The following is a 25,755-nucleotide window of genomic DNA, read 5'->3' as shown; positions in this document are numbered from 1 at the left end:
CTCTAATAGTAAATAACAGAAATGGAATTCCTGTATCCCAATCCTGTGGATAATCCTGACAGTTTGCTCTTCTCATAGTTTTTAAAGTTTGTTGCCGTCTTTCCAAAGCTCCTTGTGACTCTAGATGATAAGTTGTTGATTTAAATTATTTTACCCCCAAACTGTCCATTACTTCCTTAAACAGCTGTGACATGAAATTTAAACCCTGATCTGATTATATTTCTTTAGGTAAACCATATCTGGAAAAATATTTAATTAACTCCTCCACAATCTTAGTTGTAATATTTTTTAAAGGTATCACTTCAAGAAACCCTGTAGATACATCCATTATTGTCAATAAATGCTGATTTCCACTTTTAGTCTTAGGGAGCGATCCTACACAATCAATCATGACCCTGGTAAAAGGTTCTTCAAATGCTGGTATTGGGATTAAAGGTGCCGGCTTAATCCCTGCTTGTGGTTTTCCTGTTATTTGACATGTATGACAAGTTCTACAGAATTTGACTATATCCCTATGCAATGCTGGCCAAAAAAATACCCCTGTATCTTTTCCTGCATTTTCCTAATTCCAAAATGTCCCCCATTGGAATTTCATGAGCAACCCTCAGAATCTCATTTCTATACCCTGATGGGATAACAACCTAATGCACCTCCCTCCAGCTTTCATTTATTGAGATGTAATCCGCCACTTTCTCATTAAAATATTCCCTCCTAGGCAATAACATACTGGAACATATTTTGCTCAGTTTATGAATAAGCTTTCTGACATAGCTGTTTTAATTGCAAATTATTTTTCTGTAACTCCACTAACCTCTTTGCGTTAAACACTTCAACTGAACTGTCCCATATTCCTTCCTCCTGAACAATGTTATCGAATACAGGGCCAGCTAATTGGATCTTGGCACCCTCTTCTTGCCCTTGGACTGCCTGCTTATCTTGTTTATTTTGTTCTTCCTGATGGGCCTTTGATCTCATTATAACACAATCAGGAAACAATCCAGGATGTTCCTTCTGTAGCACTTCTGTTGAAAACACTTCTACAGGCTGTTCAACTACCAAAGGCATCACCCACATTTGAAATCCAGCGATATCATTACCCAGAATAAATTGAACCCCTGCAATGGGCAATTTTTCCACCACCCCAACTATAACTTCACCAGTCTTCTATTTGCTCTTTAAATTTACCTTCCACAACAGAATAGATTTAGCATCTCCATGAACCCTATTCATTATCACCTTCTCCTGCAACACCCTCTCTGAACAACAAATATCACTACCCCGCAACAATAAGGATTGACTAGCCCCCGTGTCTCTTAACGTTTTAGCATCTTTACCTGCTTCACCCTGTACACATGGAAAGAATTTCCCTTCACATAAAAAGCCCTTAAAAATTTCTGCAACCTGCTCCTCAGAAATCTTTTGAATAAACTGTGAACATAATCCCACTTCTTTACCTATCACTGATTCTCCCTGTTTCACCTGTACACGAACCATTGTTTTCTCCTGTGCCTGAACTTCAGAACGCACAGCACTTTTACTTCCAGAGCAATTCTGTACCCCAATAATTCCTACAGACTTTTCCTGAAACTTCCAACACACTGACTTTGTGTGCCCCACTTTATTACAATGCAAACACCTCAATTTTCGTATGTCACTTCTACTCTCAGCACCTTTCTTTTTATTCTGAAAAAAAAAACTTCCTGGGAACTTCCAGCTACTTCTTCTCTTCTCTTCTCTGGCTACTTACTTTCACCTTCCCACTTTTTATCCTTTTCCAATTTGAAAGGATGATGGAATAAAGGTTTAGCTCTATGAATGAGCTCATTATCATCAGCTATCTCTGCTGCTTGCCTTACAGAATCAACACTCTGTTCCTCCACATGAGTTTCTCATTATCGAAGGGACTGAATCTTTAAATTCTTCCAAAAGAATGACTTCCCTAAGAGCTGCATATGTTGTCTCTATTTTTAAAGCCCGTATCCAATGGTCAAAATTACTTTGTTTTACTCTTTCAGCTCAATATAAGTTTGCCCAGGCTATTTTCTCACATTCCTAAATTTTTGCCTGTATGCTTCAGGAACCAGCTCAAATGCACTCAAAATAGATGTTTTCACCACATCATAATTCACCGATATTTCTTCTGAAAGCGAAGCATATACCTCATGTGACCTACCTAACAACTTAGACTGTAATAATAATGTCCAGTTTTCCTGTGGCAATTTCAACTGTCTAGCTAGCTTCTCAAATGAAATGACAAAAGCTTCAATATCTTTTCCCTCAAATTTTGGAAGAGCTTGTACAAATTTAAACATCTCCCCACTGGGTTCTACTCTAGAGATAAATCCTTCCTCACCTACTGACATCTCTTTTCTGACTGCCAACATTTTTAATTTGAATTCTCTGTCTCTCTCTCTTCCTCTTCCCCCTTCTCCATCTTCACAATATCTAATTCACTTTTAAAAGCCATTTCTCTGTCCTTTGCTTCTAATTCAAGCTTTTTCATTTACAACTGAAGTCTCACTCCCTCCAGCTGGGACTCACTAGTGTCAGGTTTACTTCCAACTGTAGATGCTGTACTATACTTTTAACTATATCTGATTTCCTAGCTCCTGCAGGTAATCCCAATTGTAACTTATCCGCCAACTCTGTTAACTTACTTTTGGTTATTCTCTCTAACTCAATCAGAGTTATCTCTTCTACTCCCAGACAAGTCTTAGCAGTTGCCAAAGCCATCTTGCAGTCTCACTACTTCTAAAATACCTCACCAATTCCTGAATTCAAAGTTCCTCTCAAACATTTCAGCTTAAGATTCAGCAATTCCTTACCAATTGAGGAATTAGAAATATAATTTATCCCGGATGAGTCCCCAGTTGTTATGACTGATGCAGTTGGTAAAGCAGAGTAATTAAAAAATCCCAGAAGGAACCTTTAAACAACTGTCATAACCAATAATTTTAAGTGTTATGTTTGAGATGCGACTCTAAATTCAGGAATCAGATCACCAGTTCTTGAGGCTTTACGTTAAACTAAATGAAACATTTTATTCATTTACACAGGTTAATATGTGTACATACACATGGCTTCAAACTCCCCACCTGACTAGGCAGGTGTAGCAGGAGGTGGCAGGGGCAGTGAACTCTCAAGATGCTGTGTGGCACACAGGTACCCAGTGCCGCAAGCGCTTCAACTATTTGTTGTTCTCTGGAAGGGTGAGGACCATGTCTGCCTTGGCCATTTGACCCAGCAGGTAGCCTTAGCCTTTGAGGCCCCCCCCCCAACATCTTACTGACGTTACTGCATTGGGCATTTGGCACACGCTGGGTGGGCAAACAGATAGTGACCATGCTCACATCAATCTTAGTGGGTGAGGAGAAGATGGGTTCTCCCCGCAGCATATGTTGGTGTTTGTGGCATTTGAGTAGTCTGGGGGCAACCTGCAGGGGAGGCAGCTAGACACATACTCAGAACTCCAACACATGTCTTATTGATGGTGATGAGATGGTGGAAGGGGAGCCTCAAGGTGTCGTGGCCAAGAGCCATCTGCTGGCCTCAGGGCCGCACCTAGTTACACCTCCTTGTCATGGGCACTAAAACCCGTGTGTTATTGAAAGTGATGGAGGCCGAATGTGTCCAAGGTGTCCGTTGGGGGAGGGGGTTGGGAGCAGCTGTACTATCTTCTGGGGACTGATCACCAGTTGTGTGGACAGGAGCCGCTGGAGGCCTCAGATGGGCCACTGTGGTTGGGGTGCGGTGTGCATGTGCAGAGTACATGAGTGACCTGCCCCAATAAATCCTCTTCTCTGTTCTGCAGGCAAAAACAGAACACAATATCCGGGAGTGTCAGAGGACTGGTGGTGGACATGCCGTGCTACAGCGCCTCACCACCTATGAGGGACAGGTCATGGAGCTGGGGAGGAGACAGGCGGACAAGTCAGCAGGTGTCGGTGAGGCTGAGGTACAGCGGCCAGGTATTTGAGGCCCACAGTCCCATCCACTCTGTCTCTCCACCATCCAAAGCACTGATGGTTGCTGCAATCGTTAGTGCAGCAACACTGACCATTCACAGACTGATACAGTCAGATGTGTGGGTCATACACAAAGGTCCCTTGTCCCCTTGAGGATGCACGTCTCCAGCACCTTCCAAAGTTGCCTTATCCCACTTGTGACCACTATCCCCATGGTCTAACATGCCATTGGCATCGCTGCTGCACATCCAAAGACTTACTGTGTCTTAGTGGGGTTTGTACCTCCACCACCCTTTCAGCCAGTGTGCCCCACATTACTCTGTCCAGAAAGTCTTCAGCACCTCATCTGTGAACCTCATGGCACTCAACTTAAATAAATGCCACCAAGTTACTCATCCCTGCACCAAGGGGAAATGTTGCCTTCTGTCCACCCGTTCTATGCCCCCATAACGGTATGAAGGTCAATAATGTGACCTGTCAATCTCCTGTGCTCCACGGCAAATGTCACAAGTGTTTGTAATGTTTCCTCATCACTTCAACTTTGTGCTGCATTTGTATGTTTCACAAACATATCATGAGTGTTTGAGTGGACATTGATGTTTCTGTATGAAGCCCTTAGTTGCAGCTGATGAGGTGGAAGATGTAGCACCTAAATGTCACGTGTGGAAGCGCCAGGCAATGCTGGTCCTCCTGATCCATGTGTGTAGATCTAGCTAAAGGTTCATTAGATTAAAGTGTCCCGGGTGTCCCTGCCTCCTTGGTGTAGTAGCGGGTCAGTGTGCTGCCCCTCATCATCGCCCTGTACTTCCTCATCCTCTGAGCCACAGCTGGATTCATCATGTGCAGCCTCATCCACTGCATCAAGGTCTTCATCGTCAACTGCATCCCCCCCTTTCCAGCGCAAGATTGTGCAGAGCGCAGCAGACTCTCACTATCAGAGAGACGTGATCTGGGGGTACTGGAGTGCGCCCCCTGAGCGGTCCAGGCATCGGAAGCGCATCTTGAGAAGACCGATGGCTCTCTCCACCACAGCCCTTGTGGAGCCGTGGCTCCTATTGTACTGCTGCTCAGCTTCTGTTCTTGGATGGTGGAGAGGGGTCATGAGCCACCTTCTGAGGGGATAGCCCTTGTCACCCAGCAACCATCCATCCAGCTGGGCTGGAGCACTGAAGAGCCCCGACACCTGGGAGTGTCTCAGGATGTAGGCGTCGTGGGAGCTGCCTGGGTACCTTGCACAGACTTGTAGAATCTGCATCCTGTGATCACACACTATCTGCACGTTCATGGAGTGGAAGCCCTTCCTGTTGACGAAGGCACCGGGCTCACCTGCTGGTGCCTTGATGGCCACATGTGTACAGTCTATAGCACCCTGGACATGGGAGAAGCCAGCAATGGCCGAGAAGCCTCTGGCTCGCTGTGTCTGACTGGCCTTGTCCCAGCGGAAGTGGATGAAGGTCAATGCCCATCTGAACAGAGTGTCTGTAACCTGCTTGTCACAAGTGTGTACAGCTGATTGGGAGACACCACAAAGATCACCCACGGAGCCCTGGAAGGGGCCAGAGGCATAGACGTGGAGGGCAGCTGTGAGCTTCAGAGCCGCTGGCATGGGGTGTCCACCCACACAGTTAGGGAAGATCTCAGGGCCAATCATCTGACAGATATAGTTGACTGTCTCCCTTGAGAGACGGAGCCTCCTTCGGCACTGCACCTCAGACATATTGAGGTAGCTGCTTCTCCGCCTGTAAACCCTGGCAGCAGGATAGTGGCATCTTCTGCGGCCCCTTCCGCCTTGGACAACCTCTTGATCCTGCGCCCCTTGTGCCTGTGCCTTGCACCCCAAAGGTGGCTCCCCTGGAGGCTGATTGTCCACTCCCGGCCTCCTCCTTATTCTATCCCTCCCTTCCTCATCAGGGGAGCTGCCTCCAGTGGAGATGTCAGAACCCATACCCCCAGGCTAAATGGAGGCCTCTGGAAAGCTGCAGGCCCGATAAAGATTCCTGTCTGCAGAGAGCTGAGCTGAAGCTTCAAAGTACAGAGAAAGCTGTTGGAATTCGATCTGGACCGGTAACAATCACGCAGGCAAGTTTAAAACACTTTCTGCAATAAACACTTCAGATAAAACATGAACAACCCCTCTGAGCCCACATATTCCACCCATGGACGAGGTTTGTTAAAAAGTCACTTACCCGCCTGCCCATTGGGCCTGTGTGCCAAGGTGAAGATCGCACAGGCCCCTCAAAATCAGCATCGATTGCCAAGTTAAGGGCTTTAACAAGGCCTTTAATTAACAGCGGGTGCGCGTGTCACGCTTCATAGCGCCCGCCCACCTCAATATCGCGATGACGCGCACTGACATCAGCATGCTCGCCCAGCGTCAGCGCGCAACATTTTAAATGCTGACATGTGGGGTCCACCATCTGCACATCAACATAAAATTCTGCCCTTGGAGTTATACCTACCACCCCCATTGAATGTTAATTCCCATTGTATCACCAAGCTCTGAGCTCAACCTCTCTAACAATAAAAAGCCTTTCATTGTACCAATTTTATTAGTAATATAAACATATTGTTTGGTAGCTGCTAGCTGGGTGTCAGTTTTCACCCCAATTCTTGAATGCTCTATTCAAAAAATACAAATACACTCTATTTCTCTTACATATTAAAGCTAATATACATCAAAGCACCCAGACTAGCTGGTTTTAATCCAATTAAGACACATCCACAGACTAAACCTCTATTTTAAAAGAAAAATGTTTTCCAGTAATATTATATACTTTAATAGCTTCATGACACTCCCTTTGTCTCTTTCTCTCTCTCTCTCTTCCTCCCTATCTCTTTCTCAATCTCTCTGCCTCTCTCTCTCATTCTTTCTCTCCCTGTCTCTCCCTCTCTCTCCCTCTGCCTCTTTCTCTCTCTGTCTCTTTCTCTCTGTCTCTGTTACTCTCTCTGTATCTCTCAGTCTCTGTCTCTCTTTTTTCTCTCTCTCTCTCCCTGCATCTGTCCCTCTCTCTGCTTCACTGTCTCTTGTTCTCTCTCTGTCTCTCTGTGTCTGCCTCTCTGTGTCTATCTCTTCCTATCTCTCTCAATCTGTCTCTGTCTAATTCTCTCTCTCTCTCTCTGTTTCTCTCTCTCTCCCTAAATCTCTTACTCTGTCTCTGCCAATTTCTCTCTCTCTCTCTCTCCCACTGTTTCTCTCTCTCTCCCTATCTTTCCAGAGGAGCAGATCTGCAGGGAAATTACAGAGAGATGCAGGCATTAATTTAAGACCAAGATGTGTATTTAAGACCGAGATAGATCGTGTCTTGATTGGTAAGGGGAGCAAAGGTTATGGGGAGAAGGTGGGAGAATGGGGTTGAGAAACTTATCAGCCATGATTGAATGGTGGAGCAGACTCGATGGGCCGAATGGCCTAATTTCTGCTCCTATGTCTTATGGTCTATGGTCTAATAAAGAGTAATTATAATGGAGGACTTTAATTACCTGAATGTAGCCTGGGACAGTGGTAGTGTAAAGGATGGAGAGGGGAAAAAGTTCCTAGATTGTGTTCAGGAGAATTTTCTACAGCAGTAAGTGTCCAATCCAACAAGAATAGATGCACTGTTGGACCTGGTTCTTGGAAATGAGGTGGGCCAAGTAGATGAAGGGGAGAATTTTCTCCCCATTGGAGGGGTTAGGCAGGGGTGGGTGCAGGCGAGTGCACAGCCAATCGCTGCCCATAATCAGCGGCACACCACCATCTTACAAATTACTACTATCATAACTTTTAACAAATTCCCAAACTAATCTCCATTAAGGCAACAGCAACCCATAGACTTAACCAAACACCAGGCAAAGCATTTTCACCTTACAAATTCAAAATGAGGTTCTTTTCACTGTGGAGCCAGTTGGATGCTTACAGCTGCCTTTTTTTTATCTCACATTGCCTCTGCTCTGCACACCCAAAAACAACTGAAGTTATACTGACCAGCCCCATTGAATATTAACTCTCATTGTATCAACAACTTCTTTGAACATCACCTTTTAACAATAAAACCCATTCATTGTACTAATTTTATTAGTAATATAAACATATTGCTTGGTAACTGCTGGAAAGGCATCAAGTTTTCACCCCACTTCTTGAATGCTCTATTCAAATAATGTAAGTGCATGCTATCTCTTTTACATATCAAAACTAGTACCCATCAAAGCACCCAGACTAGCTGGCTTTAATCCAATTAAGACACACCCACAGACTAAACCTCTATTTTTAAAGGAAAAATATTTCCCAAAATATTATATACATTATTAGCTTCATCATAGGGTCCAGAGTCAATGTTGAGGACTCCCAGGGCAACTCCCTCCTGACTGTATACCATTGTGCCACCACCTCTGCTGGGTCTGTCCTGCCAGTGGGACAGGACATACCCAGGGATGGTGATGGTGGTGTCTGGGACATTATCTGTAAAGTACGATTCTGTGAGGATGACTATGTCAGGCTGTTGTTTGACTAGTCTGTGAGACAGCTCCCCCAATTTTGGCACCAGCCCCCAGATGTCAGTAAGGGGGACTTTGCAGGGTTGACAGGGCTGAGTTTGCTGTTGTCGTTTCGGTTGCCTCGGTCAATGCCGGGTGGTCTGTCTGGTTTCATTCCTTCTTTGAGTCTTTGTAGCTGTTTGATACATTGAGTGAGTTGCTCAGCCATTTCAGAGTCAATCACATTGCTGGGGGTCACTAGTGAACCAGATGGGTTTTCACAACAATGGTTTCATGGTCATCATCAGACTCTTAATTCCAGATTTGATTTAATTCAGATTTCACCATCGGCCACAGTGGGATTAAAACCAGCGTCCTCACAGCATTACCCTGGCCCTCTGGAATTACAAGCCCAGTGACAAGACAATGACACCACCCCTCCTTGAGTGTGGTGTTTAGGTGGTGTGGAGTATTTGCAGGGTAGGGACTTTGAATCATGGAATACTTAGAGCATAGCAGAAGGCCATTTGGCCCATTGGGTTAGTGCTGGATCTCTGCAAGAACAATCAACCGACTGTCATTCCCCTGTTTGAATCCTGTAATCCTACACATTCTCAGTGCTCAGATAAGAATCCAACTACCTTCTGAATGGTGCAATTGACCCTATCTCCCCCACACTCTCAGACAGTGCATTCCAGACCCTAACCACTTGACTGATCCTGTCTCCACCACACTCTCAGGCAGTGCATTCCAGACCCTAACCACTCGATTGACCCTGTCTCCACCACATTCTCAGACAGTGCATTCCAGATCCTAACCACTCAATTGACCCTGTCTCCACCACACTCTCAGACAGTGTATTCCAGATCCTAACCACTCGATTGACCTTGTCTCCCCCACACTCTCAGACAGTGCATACCAGATCCTAACCACTCGATTGACCCTGTCTCCACCACACTTTCAGACAGTGCATTCCAGATCCTAACCACTCGATTGACCTTGTCTCCCCTACACTCTCAGACAGTGCATACCAGATCCCAAGCACTCGATTGACCCTGTCTCCACCACACTTTCAGACAGTGCATTCCAGATCCTAACCACTCGATTGACCTTGTCTCCCCTACACTCTCAGACAGTGTATTCCAGATCCTAACCACTCGATTGACCTTGTCTCCCCCACACTCTCAGACAGTGCATACCAGATCCTAACCACTCGATTGACCCTGTCTCCACCACACTCTCAGACAGTGCATTCCGGACCCTAACTACTCGATTGACCCTATCTCCACCACACTCTCTGACAGTGCATTCCAGATCCTAACCACTTGATTGACCCTGAATCCACCACACTCTCAGACAGTGCAGTCCAGATCCTAACCACTCGCTGGTTTTCCTCAATGTCACAATTGTTTCGTTTTCCAATTACATTTATCCTGTGCCCTCTCGTTCTCGATCCTTCCACCAATGGGAACAGTTTCTCCCTCTCTACTCTGTCCAGATCCCTCATGATTTTGAAAAGCTCCGTCAATCTTCTCTTCTCCAAGGACAACAGTACCAACTTCTCCAATTTATCTTTACAATTGAAGTTCCTCATCCCTGGAACCATTCTTGTGAATCTTTTCTACAGTCTCTACACTGTCTCCCCATCCGTCCTGGGGAATACATTCTAGAATCAGGAATAATATGTTGGAGACACTGTCTTCGTAGTGAGGCCCTGCCTGTTCTCTCGAGTGATCCCAGCAATATTTCCAAGTACAGGGGAGTGTCTTGGCTAAATTTCTCCCTCAATCAACACCACCAAAAACTGAATATCTGGTTATTAGCACATTGCTGTTTGTGGGATCTTCCTGTGCATAAATTGGCTGCTGTGTTCCTACATTCCAATGATATAACTACACTTCAAAAGTATTTCATTGGCAGTAAAATGCTTCGAGTCCTCCCAATGTGGTGAAAGATTCTGTAGAAATATGAACACGTGAGATGATGCCTTCCAGATGTGAATTCCCACAGGATTTCTATCCGTCTCTTTTAACTTGTTTTTCTGTTGCTCTTCCTTCCAGCATCTTCCCCACCTCCCTCCCTCATCCTCACCTCCCTCCCTCATCCTCACCTCCCTCCCTCATCCTCACGGCCCTCCCTCGTCCCCACCTCCCTCCCTCATCCTCACCTCCCTCCCTCATCCTCACCTCCCTCCCTCATCCTCACCTCCCTCCCTCATCCTCACGGCCCTCCCTCGTCCCCACCTCCCTCCCTCATCCTCACCTCCCTCCCTCATCCTCACCTCCCTCCCTCATCCTCACCTCCCTCCCTCATCCTCACCGCCCTCCCTCATCCCCACCTCCCTCCCTCATCCCTACCTCCCTCCCTCATCCTCACGTCCCTCCCTCAACCTCACCTCCCTCCCTCATCCTCACCTCCCTCCTTCATCCCTACCTCCCTCCCTCGTCCTCACCTCCCTCCCTCGTCCCCACCTCCCTCCCTCCCTCATCCTCACCGCCCTCCCTCATCTCCAATGCCCTCCCTCATCCCCACCTCCCTCCCTCCTCCCCACCTCCCTCCCTCATCCTCACCGCCCTCCCTCATCCCCACCTCCCTCCCTCCTCCCTCCCTCATCCCCACCTCCCTCCCTCCTCCCCACCTCCCTCCCTCATCCTCACCGCCCTCCCTCATCCTCAATGCCCTCCCTCATCCCCACCTCCCTCCCTCCTCCCCACCTCCCTCTCTCACCCCCACCTCCCTCCCTCACTCCCTCCACCCTCTCTCACCCCCACCTCCCTCCCTCACTCCCTCCACCCTCTCTCACCCCCACCTCCCTCCCTCACTCCCTCCACCATCTCTCACCCCCACCTCCCTCCCTCACTCCCTCCACCTTCCCTCACCCCCACCTCCCTCCCTCACCCCTTCCACCCTCCCTCACCCCCACCGCCCTCCCTCACCCCTACTGCCCCCTATCCTTGCTCTCTACTTGGTCAATTGGTTACATCACCAATATTTTCTAGTTCTAACAAAACATTACCTCCATTTCTCTCTCCACAGATGCTGTCGGACCTGTTGAATGTTTCCAGTATTTTCTGCTTTTATTCCTAATGCCTCATTGACAATCACAATAACTTGACTGTAAGATGCTGTAATTTACATTATTCAAAGATGCTGCATTTCTGATGATTTATTATTTTTTAATCATTCTCTTACAAACGTCCAGGTTTGGAGAAAAAATATTTTTGCCTCCAACATCACTACAGAATGATACAGAACAGGAAGGTATTTGGCCCATCATGCCCATGCTAGCTCTTTGAAAGAGCTCTCCAATTCGTCCCAGCACCCCTCATAGCCCTGGAAATATCTTGGCCTTCAAATATTTCTTTAAATAATGTGAGTTTTTGTAGAGTAAACAAGGGGGGATCTGAGGTCAGTTGTTGGACATTGTGACACCATATCCCATTCCTCCATCCCAGAATCCAAGAATCAGATTTTCATTGAGAGATCCCTTCAGGGTCATCATTTCTCTCAATCAGAACTTGCTGTCCTTTTATTTTGGAGAAACCCATCTCAGACCCAACACAAACTGAGGAACAGTTTCATTCTCCATTTGCTTCTGTGGATAAACAGACAGAATCTGGTGGTCCAGCAGCTTCAGTATCAGAGTGTCACAGACTAGACACAGACACAGACACAGACACAGACACAGACACAGACACAGACACAGACACTCCCTCATGCTCTTCAGACTGACCTGGAGAAAGCAGATTCAGAATCAAAGTGAGTAAAATTTCTCACAAAGACCCTCACAAAGAACCACCTGCTGTTACTTTTCAACCTTTCCAGAATGTTCCATCAAATACTAGGCACCTCAAGTCGAATTACTGAAATATGCCAACTCAACAGCAACCCCACCTCAACAGACCAATACCCCACCTCAGCAGTCCAATACCCCACCTCAACAAACCAATACCCCACCTCAACAGACCAATACCCCACCTCAACAGACTAATACCCCACCTCAACAAACCAATATCCCACCACAACAGTCCAATACCCCACCTCAACAGTCCAATACCCCACCTCAACAGACCAATACCCCACCTCAACAGATCAATGCGCCACCTCAACAGACCAATACCCCACCTCAACAGACCAATACCCCACCTCAACAGACCAATACCATATGAAGCCATCTCCAATTCCATGGCTGACTCTTAAACAAAAACAGAATTACTTGGAAAAACTCAGAAGGTCTGGCAGCATCGGCGGAGAGGAACAAAGTTGACGTTTCAAGTCCTCATGACCCTTCAACAGAACTAAGTGAAAATAGGAGAGGGGTGAAATATAAGCTGGTTTAAGGTGGGGCGGGATGGGTTGGAGGAGAGAACGGGGGAGCTTGTTGTAGGGACAAGCAAGCAGTGATAGGAGCAGATATTCAAAAGATGTCACAGACAAAAGAACACATAGGTGTTGAAGGTGGTGATATTATCCAAACGAATGTGCTAATTAAGAATGGATAGCAGGACATGCAAGGTACAGCTCTAATGGGGGTGGGGTGAAATACGACTAACAGGGCATAAAAGGAATAGATTTAAAAATAATGGAAATAGATGGGAAAAGAAAAATCTATATAAATTATTGGAAAAAACAAAAGGAAGGGGGAAGACAAGAAAAGGGGTGGGGATGGAGGAGGGAGTTCAAGATCTAAAGTTGTTGAATTCAATATTCAGTCCGGAAGGTTGTAAAGTGCCTAGTCGGAAGATGAGGTGTTGTTCCTCCAGTTTGCGTTAGGCTTCACTGGAACAATGCAGCAAGCCAAGGACAGACATGTGGGCAAGAGAGCAGGGTGGAGTGTTGAAATGGCAAGCGACAGGGAGGTTTGGGTCATTCTTGCGGACAGACCGCAGGTGTTCTGCAAAGCGGTCGCCCAGTTTACGTTTGGTCTCTCCAATGTAGAGGAGACCGCATTGGGAGCAACGAATGCAGTAAACTAAGTTGGGGGAAATGCAAGTGAAATGCTGCTTCACTTGAAAGGAGTGTTTGGGTCCTTGGACGGTGAGGAGAGAGGAAGTGAAGGGGCAGGTGTTGCATCTTTTGCGTGGGCATGGGGTGGGTTCCATAGGTGGGGGTTGAGGAGTAGGGGGTGATGGAGGAGTGGACCAGGGTGTCCCGGAGGAAGCGATCCCTACGGAATGCCGACAGTGGGGGTGAAGGGAAGATGTGTTTGGTGGTGGCATCATGCTGGAGTTGGCGGAAATGGCGGAGGATGATCCTTTGAATGCGGAGGCTGGTGGGGTGATAAGTGAGGACAAGGGGGACCCTATCATGTTTCTGGGAGGGAGGAGAAAGCATGAGGGCGGATGCGCGGGAGATGGGCCGGACATAGTTGAGGGCCCTGTCAACGACCATGGGTGGAAAACCTCGGTTAAGGAAGAAGGAGGACATGTCAGAGGAACTGTTTTTGAAGGTAGCATCATTGGAACAGATGCGACGGAGGCGAAGGAACTGAGAGAATGGGATGGAGTCCTTACAGGAAGCAGGGTGTGAGGAGCTGTAGTCGAGGTAGCTGTGGGAGTCGGTAGGCTTGTAATGGATATTGGTGGACAGTCTATCACCAGAAATTGAGGCAGAGAGGTCAAGGAAGGGAAGGGAAGTGTCAGAGATGGACCATGTGAAAATGATGGGGGAGTGGAGATTGGAAGCAAAATTAATACATTTTTCCAAGTACCGACTCCCACAGCTACCTCGTCTACAGCTCCTCACATCCTGCTTCCTGTAAGGACTCCATCCCATTCTCTCAGTTCCTTCGCCTCCGTCGCATCTGTTCTGATGATGCTACCTTCAAAAACAGTTCCTCTGACATGTCCTCCTTCTTCCTAACCGAGGTTTTCCACCCACTGTGGTTTACAGGGCCCTCAACCGTGTCTGACCCATCTCCCACGCATCTGCCCTCACGCCTTCTCCTCCCTCCCAGAAACATGATAGGGTCCCCCTTGTCCTCACTTATCACCCCACCAGCCTCCGCATTCAAAGGATCATCCTCCGCCATTTCCACCAACTCCAGCATGATGCCACCACCAAACACATCTTCCCTTCACCCCCCCTGTCGGCATTCCGTAGGGATCGCTCCCTCCGGGACACCCTGGTCCACTCCTCCATCACCCCCTACTCCTCAACCCCCTGCTATGGCACCACCCCATGCCCACGCAAAAGATGCAACACCTGCCCCTTCACTTCCTCTCTCCTCACCGTCCAAGGACCCAAACACTCCTTTCAAGTGAAGCAGCATTTCATTTGCATTTCCCCCAACTTAGTCTACTGCATTCGTTGCTCCCAATGTGGTCTCCTCTACATTGGAGAGACCAAACGTAAACTGGGCGACCGCTTTGCAGAACACCTGCGGTCTGTCCGCAAGAATGACCCAAACCTCCCTGTCACTTGCCATTTTAACACTCCACCCTGCTCTCTTGCCCACATGTCTGTCCTTGGCTTGCTGCATTGTTCCAGTGAAGCCCAACGCAAACTGGAGGAACAACACCTCATCTTCCGACTAGGCACTTTACAGCCTTCCAGACTGAATATTGAATTCAACAACTTTAGATCTTGAACTCCCTCCTCCATCCCCATTCCTTTCCGTTTCTTCCCCCTCCCTTTTGTTTTTTCCAATAATTTATATAGATTTTTCTTTTCCCACCTATTTCCATTTTATCCCCTTTTAGTCTTATTTCACTCCACCCCCACTAGAGCTGTACCTTGCATGTCCTGCCATCCATTCTTAATTAGCACATTCTTTTAGATAATATCACCACCTTCAACACCTATTTCTTTTGTCTGTGACATCTTTTGAATATCTGCTCCTATCACTGCTTGCTTTTCCCAACAATCCCCCCCCTAACTTCTCTCCCCCCCACCCCCCCACCCCACCTTAAACCAGTTTATATTTCACCCCCCTCCTATTTTTACTCAGTTCTGTCGAAGGGTCATGAGGACTCGAAACGTCAACTCTTTTCTTCTCCGCCGATGCTGCCAGACCTGCTGAGTTTTTCCAGGTAATTCTGTTTTTGTTTTGGATTTCCAGCATCCGCAGTTTTTTTGTTTTTATAACCATGGCTGACTCCTCTTTGATTCACTCTTGTTGCTGTATGAGAAGGACCAGCATTTATTGCCCATTCTATTTGCCCTTGAGGAGATGGGCACTAACTGGGGGTGAGCTGCCTACAACTGAGTGGCTTGCTTGGCCATTTCAGAGGCAATTAAGAGCCACCCACATTGCTGTGGGTCTGGAGTCACATGTAGGCCAGACCAGGTAAGGGCAGCAGATTTCCTTCCCTAAAGGGTATTAGTGAACCAGGTGGGTTTTTACAACAATCGATGACATTTGTTATGGTCACTGTTACTGAGACTAGTTTTATATTCCAGGTTTATTAATTTAATTTATATTCTACCATCTGCCATGGTGGGATTCAAACCTGGGTTCCCAGAGCATTACCCTGGGTTTCTGGAATACTAGCCCAGTGACAATACCACTACATCACCATCCCCAACTGACTCCCTACATCTGTCTCCATATTTATCTCCCTCTCTCTCTCTCTGGCTGTCTCCCTGTCTCTCTCCCTCTCTCTCCCTCTCTCTAGCTGTCTCTGTCTCTTTCTCCCCATCTCTCTCCCTGTCTCCCTCTGTCTCTCTCTCCCTGTCTCCCTCTGGCTCTCTCCCTGTCTTCCCCTTCCCCTCTCTCTGGTTGTCTCCCTGTCTCTATCCTTGTCTTTCTCTCTTTCTCTCTCTCTCTGTCTCTCTCTCCCTGTCTCTCTCTCTCCCTGTCTCTCTCTCTCCCTGTTTCTCTCCATGTCTCTTTCTCTCCCTGTCTCTCTCTCCCTGTCTCTCTCTCTCCCTGTCTCTCTCTCTCCCTGCTTCTCTCCATGTCTCTTTCTCTCCCTGTCTCTCTCTCCCTGTCTCCCACTCTCTCTCTCTTTCTCTCTGGTTGTCCCCTTGTCTCTCTCCTTGTCTCTCTCTCTCTCTCTCTCTCTCTCTCTGGTTGTATCCCTGTCTCTCTCTGTCTCTCTCTCCCTATCTCTCTCTCTCTGTCTCTCTCATGTCTTCCAATTAGAAAGCAGTCTCTGAGAATATCACTGAACCAGCCTCACTGCTGTGGGCTCAGAATCTCCATCTTGTTTTCCACTTTCTTTCTCCTGTTTATCTGGAAGGATTAATTGATTATTTTTCCACCTTCAATATTCCCATCCTGTCCGTTTTTTACATTAAATTTAATTCTGTTTTGCTCACTCTCTGAACAAAAGCAAACCCAGTTTTCTCCATCTCTACTTTGTATAAGAGTAGCTGATGCCCCAACTGAATGTTGAGCAGCATCTGTCACCGACAGATAGGGACAGGCAAATCCCATTCCATCTTTTCCCAGAGGCTGCTCCTCACAGACCGGGACAGACAGACGCTCTGTGTGTCTGCTCTGTGAATGTCTGATTATCAGACATCGTCAAACTGAGAATGGATGGGTGGGGGTGTAGTATTGGGGGCTGGGAGTCTGTGCTTTGTTTCCACAGTTTCCACAGAGGTGAATGGACTCTGTTTTCAGATTGCGAATTCATCTGTGAATTTGTACAGAGTTCGTCAACTGAAAACGAATCACAGAACCCAGCCTCAGGCAAACAAAAGCAGCAGACTCATTAAAACCGGTCTCACAGATAGAGTCTGAACTGTGACCCTGGCCTATCTAAATCTCCGCACTGACCTGCTGTGAAGATTGATTTAATACAGGGAGCTGTGAATGAGCTCATCCCAGCTGGGAGAGAGGAGAATTCCAAACAACCAGCCTCTCATTTTCACCAAAACAGGCTGTGTTATACAGTGAACAGGCTGGTGTTTGATACAGAGAAAGGCATCAGCCCACAGCACCAGAGAGACCGAGTGAGAAAGTGAAACAATGCACAGACAGGAGCAGCTGACCACACAGGGTCTCAGCCTCAGTGAGTGTTACGATCGAGATGGGAGGGAGACACAGTTGATCCAGGGAGGCTGACTATCACTTTAAAAGTTTAATTTACTCACCAATGTGGCCAATTGTTTACCTTCACTACTGGTACCCAGAATAAGAGACTTTAACCAGGCTTCTTTCAATAAACAACTAACTTATTCATTTATTATAAAACCATTCCTGTCGATTAGGAAGGCAAAGCTCATTAACATCCACTGTGAAATTTGAAATGATACTAATTGCTCTTTTGAGATACACTAAATCACACAAACACAAATACTGAACAAAAATACAAATGGAGGTTTAAAGCCAATGTTTCAAACATAGAAAATAGGAGCAGGAGCAGGCCATTTGGCCCTTCGAGCCTGCTCCAACATTCATTATGATCATAGCTGATCCTCTATCTCAACACTGCACTCCAGCTGTCTCCCCAAGCCCCTTGATGCCTTTAGAGTCTAGAAATCTATCGATTTCCTTCTTAAATATATTCAATGACTTGGCCCCCACAGCCTCTGTGATAGAGAATTCCACAGGTTCACCACCCTCTGAGTGAAGAAGTTTCTCCTCATCTCAGTCCTAAATGGCCTATCCCATATCCTCAGGCTGTCATAGAGTCATAGAGTTTCAGCACAGCAACAGGCCCTTCAGCTCATCATGTCCGTGTCAGCCATCAAGCACCTATCTATTCTAATCCCATTTTCCAGCACTTGACCCGTAGCCCGGTATGCTATGGTGTTTCAAGTGCTCATCCAAACACTTCTTAAATGTTGTGAGGGTTCCTGCCTCTACCACCCCCTCAGGCAGTATGTCCTAGATTCCAACCACCCTCTGGGTGAAAAAATCCCTCCTCAAATCCCCTCTAAACCTCGTGCCCCTTACCTTAAATCTATTCCCCCTGGTTATTGACACCTCCACTAAGGGGATAAGTTTCTTCCTATCTACCCTATCTACGCCCCTCATAATTTTGTATACCTCTATCAGGTCCACCCTCAGCCTTCTCTGCTCTAAGGAAAACAACTCCAGCCTATCCAGTCTCTCTTCATTGCTGAAACGCTCCAACCCAGGCAACAGCCTGGTGAATCTCCTCTGCACCCTCTCCAGTGCAATCACATCTTCTTATAGTATGGCGACGAGAACTGCACACAGTACTCCAGCTGTGGCCTAACTAGCATTTTATACAGCTTCATCATAACCTCCCTGCTCTTATATTCTATACCTTGGCTAATAAAGGCAAGTGTCCCATATGCCTTTTTAACCACCTTATCTACCCTATGTTGCTGCCTTCAGGGATCTATGGACATGTACACCAAGGTTCATCTGATCCCCTGTATTTCCCAGGGTCCTACCATTCATTGTGTATTCCCTTGCCATGTTAGTCCTCCCAAAATGTATCACCTCACACTTCTCAGGATTAAATTCCATTTGCCACTGCTCTGCCCATCTTACCAGCCCATCTATATCGTCCTGTAATCTAAGGCTTTCCTCCTCACTATTTACAACACCATCAATTTTCATGTCATCTGCAAACTTACTGATCATGCCTCCTATATTCAGGTCTAAATCATTAATGTACACAACAAACAGCAAGGGTCCCAGCATCGATCCCTGTGGTACACCACTCGCCATAGGCTTCTAATCACAAAAACAATCTTCGACCATCACCCTCTGCCTCCTGCCACTAAGACAATTTTGGATCCAATTTGCCAAATTGCCTTGGATCCCATGGGCTCTTACCTTCTTGACCATTCTCCCATGCGGGACCTTGTCAAAAGCCTTACTGAAGTTCATGTAGACTACATCAACTACACTACCCTCATCCACAAAACTGGTCACCTCCTGAAAAAATTCAATCAAATTTGTTAGACATGAGGCAGAATTTCAGAAATGGACCCAGCGATCCAGGAAATTAAAGCCCTCCCTCCTGCACCATCTCTTCAGCCAAGCGTTCATCCTCTCTATCCTCCTATTCTTATACTCAGTAGCACATGGCACAGGGAGTAATCCAGAGATTACAACCTTTGAGGTTCTGCTTTTTAATCTGCTACCTAGCTCACGAAATTCTTCTTGCAGGACCTCACTCTTCTTTCTACCTATGTTGTTGGTACCAAGGTGAACCACGACCTCTGACTGTTCACCCTCCCCCTTCAAAATGCCCTGCAGTCATTCTGCGACATCCTTGACCCTGGCACCAGGGAGGCAACACACCATCCTGGAGTCATGCCTACAGCCACAGAAGTACCTGTCTGCACCCCTAACTATTGAGTCTCCTCCCACTATTGCTTTTGCACTCTTACTCCTCCCTCCGTGTGCAGCTGAGCCACCCACAGTGCAGTGAGCTTGGCTCTGGCTGCACTCTCCAGAGGAACCTTCACCCTCACCGTTTTCCAACACAGAAAAACTGTTCTTGAATGAGATGCACTCTGGGGCTTTCACAGATCACAGAATCACATAATCACAGTGCAGAAAAGGCCCTTCGGCCCATCGAGTCTGCACCGACACGTGAGAAACACCTGACCTACCTACCTAATCCCATTTATCAGCAATTGGCCCATAGCCTTGAATGTTATGATGTGCCAAGTGCTTATCCAGGTACTTTTTAAAGGATGTGAGGCAACCTACCTTCACCACCCTCCCAGGCAGCGCATTCCAGACCCTCACCACCCTCTGGGTAAAAAAGCTTTTCCTCACATCCCCCCTAAACCTCCTGCCCCTCACCTTGAACTTGTGACCCCTCATGACTGACCCTTCAACTAAGGGGAACAGCTGCTCCCTATCCACCCTGTCCATGCCCCTCATAATCTTGTACACCTCGATCAGGTCGTCCCTCAGTCTTCTCTGCTCCAACGAAAACAACACAAGTCTATCCAACCTCTCTTCATAACTTAAATGTTTCATCCCAGGCAACATCCTGGTGAATCTCCTCTCCACCCCCTCCAGTGCAATCACATCCTTCCTATAATGTGGTGACCAGAACCGCACACAGTACTCCAGCTGTGGCCTCACCAAGGTTCTATACAACTCCAACATGACCTCCCTACTTTTGTAATGTATGTCTCCATTGATAAAGGCAAGTGTCCCATATGCCTTTTTCACCACCTCACTAACATGTCCCTCCGCCTTCAGAGATCTATGGACGCACACACCAAGGTCCTTTTGTTCCTCAGAACTTCCTAGTGTCATGCTGTTCATTGAATACTTCCTTGTCAAATTACTCCTTCCAAAGTGTATTACCTCTCACTTTTCAGGGTTAAATTCCATCTGCCACTTATCTGCCCATTTGACCATCCTGTCTATATCTTCCTGTAGCCCAAGACACTCAAACTCACTGTTAACCACCCGGCCAATCTTTGTGTCATCCGCAAACTTACTAATCCTACCCCCCACATAGTCATCTATGTCGTTTATATAAATGACAAATAATATGGGACCCAGCACAGATCCCTGTGGTACGCCACTGGACACTGGCTTCCAGTCACTAAAGCATCCTTCTGTCATCACCCTCTGTCTCCTACAACTAAGCCAATTTTGAATCCACCTTATCAAATTACCCTGTATCCCATGTGCATTTGCCTTCTTTATAAGTCTCCCATGTGGGACCTTGTCAAAGGCTTTGCTGAAATCCATATAAACTACATCAACTGCACTACCCTCATCTACACACCTGGTCTCCTCCTCAAAAAATTCAATCAAATTTGTTAGGCATGACCTCCCTCTGACAAAGCCATGCTGACTATCCCTGATCAAACCTTGCCTCTCCAAGTGGAGATAGATTCTCTCCTTCAGAATTTTCTCCAATAGTTTCCCTACCACTGACGTGAGACTCACTGGCCTGTAGTTCCCTGACTTATCTCTACAACCCTTCTTAAATAGCGGAACCACATTAGCTGTTCTCCAGTCCTCTGGCACCTCCCCCGTGGCCAGAGAGGAATTAAAAATTTGGGTCAGAGCCCCTGTGATCTCCTCCCTTGCTTCCCTCAGCAGTCTGGGACACAAATCATCTGGACCTGGAGAATTGTCCACTTTTAAGCATGCCAACACCTCCAATACCTTGTCACTTCATAGAACCGTAGAAAAGTTACAGCACAATAGGAGGCCATTCGGCCCATCTTGTCCATGCCAGCCCGAGGACACCCAGGTGCCCTTTCTAATCCCACCTTCCTGCACCCGGCCCATAGCCCTGCAGCTTACAGCACTTAAGGTGCAGATCCAGGTACTTCTTAAAAGAATTTAGAGTTTCTGCCTCTACCACCAACTTGGGCAGTGAATTCCAGACACCCACTACCCTCTTCCTAAAAAAGTTCTTCCTCATGGCCCCCCTACACCTACTGCCACTTATTTTGAATCTATGTCCCCTGGTTCTAGAATTCTCCACCAAGGGAAACAATTTGATCCTGTCCACTCTATCTAGTCCCCTCATAATTTTGTACACCTCAATCAAGTCACCTCTCAGCCTTCTTTGTTCCAAGGAAAATAACCCTGACCTATCCAATCTCTCCTCGTAGCTACACTTTTCTAACACTGGCAACATTCTTGTAAACCACCTCTACACTCTCTCCAGAGCTATTACATCCTTCCTGTAATGTGGTGACCAGAACTGCACATACTCCAGTTGTGGCCTCACCAGTGTTTTATACAATTCCAACATTATATCCTTACTTTTATATTCTATAGCTCTGCCAATGAAGGAGAGCATTCCATATTCCTTCTTTACAACCTTGTCTACTTGAACTGCTGCCTTTAGGGACCTGTGTACTTGTACGCCAAGATCTCTCACTTCATCTACCCCTCTTAGTATATTCCCATTTATTGTGTAACCCCTGTAACTGTTTGACCTCCCTAAATGTGTGACCTCACACTTCTCTATGTTAAAATCCATCTGCCACTTTACCGCCCACTCCACCAACCCATCTATATCGTTTTGGAGATTATGGCTATCTTCTACACTATCCACTACTCGGCCAATCTTTGTGTCATCTGCAAATTTCCCAATCGTGTCCCCCACGTTCCCGTCCAAATCGTTAATATATAACACAAACAGCAAGGGTCCCAACACCGAGCCCTGTGGAACACCACTCAAGACAACTTTCCATTCACAAGGGCATCCATCGACCATTATCCTTTGTTTCCTGTTACAAAGCCAACCTTTTATCCAGTTTGCCACATTACCCTGAATCCCATGGGCTTTTACTTTCCTGACCAATCTGCCATGTGGGACCTTGTCAAATGCCTTGCTGAAATCCATGTACACAACATCCACTGCACTACCTTCATCAACCCTTCTTGTCACTTCCTCAAAGAATTCAATCAAATTTGTGAGGCAAAACCTTCCTTTAACAAATCCATGCTGACCATCCCTGACTAGTCCATGCTTTTCCACATGACAGTTAATCCTATCTCTCAGGGTTGATTCTACTAATTTGCTCACCACCGATGTAAGACTAACTGGCCTATAATTGTCTGGCATTTCCTTTGATCCCATTTTAACCAATGGAACTACATTTGCATTTCTCCAATCCTCCGGTACCTCCCCTGTATCTAGTGAAGATTGGAAAATCATCCTCAGAGCATCTGCTATCTCCTCCCTGGCTTCCTTCAGCAGCCTCAGAAACAATCCATCTGGCCCTGGTGACTTATCAACTTTCAAGGATTTCAACCCTTCGAGTACTTCCTCTCTCTTTATGACTATCCCGTACAATATCTCAGTGTTCCTCCTGGACTATATCTACATCCTCCCTTTCCTTTGTAAACACAGAGACAAAATATTCTTTCAAAACCCTTCCCACAGTCTCTGCATCTACACACAAGTTTCCATTTTCATCTCTGATAGGTCCCACTTTTTCCTTAACTAACCTTTTAGCATTAATGTATTGGTAAAACATCTTTACTTGCTAATCTTTTTTCATGCCCTCTCTTTGATTTCCTTATTTCCTTTTTTACTTGGTCCCTGCACTTCCGATATTCGTTGAGGCTATCTGCAGTGCTTAGTTCTTTGTCCCTATTGTACGCTTTCTTTTTCTGTTTGATCTTCCCCTGTATTCCTATCGACAACCAGGGAGGTCTAGATTTGGCAGTACCACTCTTATTTTTGTAGGGGACATGTCTACTTTGTACAATTAGGATCTCGCTTTTTAGTGCTTCCCACTGGTTTTCCACTGTTTTATCCTCCAGCAGTGCTGTCCAGTCCAACTCAGCCAAGTCCCTTCGCGTTTCTGCAAAATTTGCCTTCCCCCAGTTCAAGACTTTTACTCCTGCCTTATCTCTGTCCTTTTCCATGGTAATGCTAAATCTAACTGAATTGTGATCAGTGTCCCCGATATGGTCGCCAACTGTCACTTCACCCACTTGCCCTTCATCATTCCCCAAGACTAGGTCTAGAATTGCATCTCCTCTCGTTGGGTTTGTCACTAATTGGTTGAAAAAATTTTCCTGGACACACTGCATGAATTTTTCTCCCTCAGTGCCCTTTATATTGTTTGAATCCCAGTTGATATTAGGATAGTTGAAGTCTCCAACTATTATTGCCCTCTTGTTCTTACAAGCAGAAATTTGCCTACATATTTGTTCTTCTATCTCTCTTTCACTATTTGGGGGTCTGTAATATACTCCCAGTAGTGTGACTGCCTCTTTTTTATTTCTAAGCTCAATCCAAAAAGCCTCGTTTGTTGACCCATTTAGTATATCTTCCCTTCTCACAACTGGGATTGATTCTTTAACCATTAGTGCTACCCCTCCCCCCACCCCTCCTTTTTTATCTCCTTCTCTATTGTGTCTGAAGACTCTATAACCAGGGATATTAAGCTGCCAGTTTTGTCCCTCCTTTAGCCAGGTCTCCATTATAGCAATGACATCTTGCTGCCATGTGTCTACCTGTGCCCTTAACTCATCTACCTTGTTTGTAATACTCCTTGCATTGAAGTATAAACAGTTTAACCCTGTCAATTTCCCTTGCTGGACACTTTGTAAACTTTGCTTCTCCTGTAACTCCATGTCTATCACAACGTCACTAGCTAATGTTCTACCTCCATTTTTCTGATCTGAATCTAACCTATCTGATCCGACTCCTGGGATCCCATCCCCCTGCCACACTAGTTTAAATACTCCCCAACAGAACCAGCTAAAGCCCCCACAAGGACACTGGTCCCAGCTCTCCCTGGGTGCAGCCCGTCCGGTTTGTACAGGTCCCACCTTCCCCAGAACCGGACCCAGTGCCTCAAGAATCTGAATCTCTCCCAGCTACACCATCTCTCCAGACACCTGTTCATTTGCTCTATCCCCTTATTCCTGCTCTCGCTAGCACGTGGAACTGGGAGTAATCCTGAGATTACTACATCTGAGGTCCTGCATTTTAATTTATCTCCTAACTTCCTGTACTGAGCTTGCAGGTCCTCATCCCTTAGTTTACCAATGTCATTGGTACCAATGTGTACCACAACCACTGGCTATTTACCTTCCCCCCCCAGAATGTCCTGCAGCTGCTCGGTGAAATCCTGGACCCTGGCACCAGGGAGACAACATACCATCCTTGATTCACGTTTGCAGCCACAGAAGCGTCTGTCTATGCCCCTAACTATTGAATCCCCTATCACTATGGCCCTGACACTTGTTTTCCTCCCGCCACTCTGAGCAGCAGAGTCAGCCACGGTGCCGTGAACTTGGCTGTTGCTGCTTTCCCCTGAGAGGCCATCCTCCCAACAGTCTCCAAAGCGGGATATCTGTTAGATCTATATCAATTTGCTCAAGAACCTCACAGTCTCTCTCCCCGAGTTCAATACCTTCATCCTCATTCTCTTGGGTGAAGACGGATGTGAAGTATTCATTCAACACTCTACTGATGTCCTCTGGCTCCACCCATAGGTTTCCCCCTTGGTCCCTCATGGGCCCTACTCTTTCCCTGGTTATCCTCTTCCCATTGATATACTCATAGAATATCTTGGGATTTTCCCTACTTTTACCAGCCAGAGCTTTCTCATATCCCCTCTTTGCTCTCCTAATTGATTTCCTAAGCTCCACCCTGCACTACCTGTACTCCACTAATGCCTCTGCTGATTTGCTTCCCTTGTACCTGCTAAAAGCCTCTCTTTTCCTTCTCATCATATCCTGAATATTGCTGGTCATCCCTGGTTCTCTGGGCTTGTTACTCCTTCCTGTACCCTCCCTTTTCCCTTTTTGAACCCCCCCCACCCCCCCGCTGTTGATTTCCCCACAAGTAGCTGTTCCCAGTCTACCTTGGCCAGATCCTGCCTTATTTTACTAAAATCCACTCTCCCCCAATCCAAAACATTTTTTTGCAACTTGTCTATTTCTTTGTCCATAACCACATTAAACTGTACCATGTTGTGGTCACTATCACTAAAATGCTCCCCCACCATC

Source organism: Carcharodon carcharias, chromosome 3, assembly GCF_017639515.1.
Source record: "Carcharodon carcharias isolate sCarCar2 chromosome 3, sCarCar2.pri, whole genome shotgun sequence".
Classification (NCBI taxonomy): Eukaryota; Metazoa; Chordata; class Chondrichthyes; order Lamniformes; family Lamnidae; genus Carcharodon; species Carcharodon carcharias.
This window is presented reverse-complemented; position numbering follows the sequence as displayed.